Raw genomic sequence first — 2951 nt, 5'->3', positions numbered from 1 at the left:
AGAAGCACCAGCCCTGTGTTAGTCGCATACTCCCGTCCATCGGCCCAGCCGCAGGATCCGGGGACTGCCCCCTGAAGACACCGTAGTGCTCAGACTACCTCAACAGGTAGGAACGTGCAATGACGAAACCGGATACACTTCAGAACCGCTGGCGCCGAAGTCGTTCCATGGCGACATCTTCGAAGACGTCGAAGACTGGATGACCGACTTCGAGCGCGTCGCCGCATACAACGAATGGGACTGACGCGACTAAACGTAGGAATGTCTACCTTTTGCCTCGAGGGACGGCGCGGCGTACATGGCTTCAAAACCGTGAGGAGCAACTGACGTCGTGGCGAGAGTCGCCGTCATCTACTGGACACTTACGCCAGTCCATGATCGCGCGAACGAGCCGAACGAGCAATTCAGGTCGTGCCAGCTTCCCAACGAAAGCTTACCGCGTTCGTGAAGATATGACCGCGCCTCTCAGACGAGCAGACCCTGGAATGACGAGGACAAGAAGTTGCGTCACCTGATGCGAGGGGTGAAGGAGCAGCTCTTCGCTGGTCTGGTGCGCAATCCTCCGCGACTGTCGCCGAATTTCTATACGAGGCGGTCAGTATGGAGAAGACGCTTCAGCAGCGCTCTAACTTTTACGAGCGGCAAGTGAACGCGACTACGGACCATGTCCACGGCCATCGGAAGCCACAATGACAACCCTTCGAGACCTCATCCGCACCGTTGTGCGCGAAGAGATACTGAAGGTTTACGGCACCCCACAAGCCACGGTGAGCTCCATTGCGAGTGTAATAAGAGATGAAGTGCACCAAGCGCTCCGGTCCACCGTTCCTTTTTCTAACACGCGCCTGCACCTTCTGTACACCACCGTGCGGCCTACGCAGAAGTCTTGCGACAGCCTGCTTCGCCCCGCCGCTGTTTGTTACAGCCGCTCATCCGGTTGCACTCCCACCAGCCAAACCGGTGCCATACATCGAGGAACGACGCACGCCTCCACCGTTTCCCCATGCCGCTTCTCCGGTTGTGCTTCCGCAAGAGCGACCAGTGCATTACGCCGATGATCGACGCATGCCCCCTCGGAAGTCAGAGGTTTGGCGCACTCCGGATCGCCGTCCTCTGTGTTTCCCACTGTGGTGAGGCAGATCATTTGTACCGCCAGTGCCCATACCGACGCCTCGGGTTGCGGGGCTTTTCCTGCCTATTCAGCCGCCACCCCGACTGGGCCAACGACCTCGGGACATTGAGGATTATTCTGGCTCAGCAACGCATGCCACCGCCTACGGGCGGCAGTCACGCTCCGCCGTCGCCAAGGCGATTTTCACCATCGCCCCAGCGGTATTCGAGCGGGACGGTCGCCAAGTCCCCGCCGGGAAACACTAACTACAGCGACCTTTGGGGCGAGGGCCGCTGGCAGTCGACGCGCTGAAGCCCTCGATCGACGCGAGTAAACAAGGGTACCGGTACGCCATCAACTGAACGGAATGACCGGCTTTCGCTCGACATACCGGTGGTGATCGACGGTTACGCGGTTAGCGCTTAGTGGACTACCGGGAGGGACTATTCTATATTAAGCGGGAAGATGGCGACGTTTCTGAAGAAAGTAATTACCCTTGGCATGGCTCGCAGATTCGTACGGCTGGCGGTCACGTCGTTACTCCACTGGGAACCTGCCACGACAAGAGTTCGGATTCGAGGATCGACATTCGTGGCGAGTTGCCTTGTCCATACGCGAATGCTCCCGCGACGTCATTCTCGGAGTTGACTTCCTGCAGGAATACGGCGCTGTTATTGACTTACGGGGCGGTGTAGTCACCTTCTCAGACGACCAAGCAATCGACGCAAACGACGACAATCGACGTGATGACGCGCTACGTGTTTCCGCCGAAAGTGTTTACGCTTCCTCCACGAGCCAGTGTTCTAGTCGAAAGTGATGTGCGGTGGGAATGCGCGAAGGTGGAGTGGTCGCAGAAGTAACTTAGCGCATCTACTGACACAAGGTGTTTGTGCGGCCAGGTGCGGCAGGAGTGTGCTACAGCTTCGTGATGGCCGATCTAAGTTGCTAGTCACCAACTTTAGTAATGAGCATCGACACCTCTTCCGCGGTACTTCGATAGCGTTTTGCCGAAGAAGTGGAACACGTAGCTGAATGTTTTGCCCCTGAACCAGTGAGGCTGGCTGACAAGTCACTGGGCACCGTCGACATTAATACCGAGTTATCTAACGACAAACAGGCAGCACTGCACGAGCTCTTGCTTGAATTCAGGGCATGCTTCGCAAGCTCGTCTAAGGTACGCCAGACTTCGGTCAAGGCACCGGATCATCACATGCCGACGACGCCACGCCCGATACACCAGCAGCCTTACCGCGTGTCGGCAAAGGAACGCGCGGCGATTCGTACGCAAGTACAAGAGATGCTTGAAGATGGCGTGATCGAACCTTCCAACAGCTCATGGTCGTCTCCAGTCGTTCTTGTCACAAAAGAAAGACGGAACGCTACGCCTTTTGCGTCGACTACCGGAAGCTCAACAACGTAACTAAAAAGGACGTGTACACACTGCCAGTATCGACGACTCGTTAGATAGACTGCGGCGTGCCCAGTACTTTTCGTCACTCGATTGAAAAGTGGATACTGACAGATCGAGGTAGATGAACGAGACCGCGAGAAAACTGCCTTTGTGACTCCCGACGGCCTTTACGAATTTCGAGTGCTCCCTTTCGGTTTGTGTTCAGCCCCAGCAACGTTCCAGCGCATGATGGATACTGTCCTCGCTGGATTGAAGTGGCAGACTTGCCTTGTGTATCTTGACGACGTAGTTGTCTTTCTGAAACATTTGAGCAACATCTTCATCGCCTGCGGCATGTGCTAGAAGCGCTCCGATCGGCTGACCTCACGCTTAACCAGAGAAGTGCCACTTCGGTTATGAAGAGCTCAAGTTTCTCGGACACGTCGTCAG

This window comes from Dermacentor silvarum, unplaced genomic scaffold, assembly GCF_013339745.2.
Source record: "Dermacentor silvarum isolate Dsil-2018 unplaced genomic scaffold, BIME_Dsil_1.4 Seq538, whole genome shotgun sequence".
NCBI classification, from domain to species: domain Eukaryota; kingdom Metazoa; phylum Arthropoda; class Arachnida; order Ixodida; family Ixodidae; genus Dermacentor; species Dermacentor silvarum.
Note: the sequence above shows the minus strand (reverse complement) of the source record.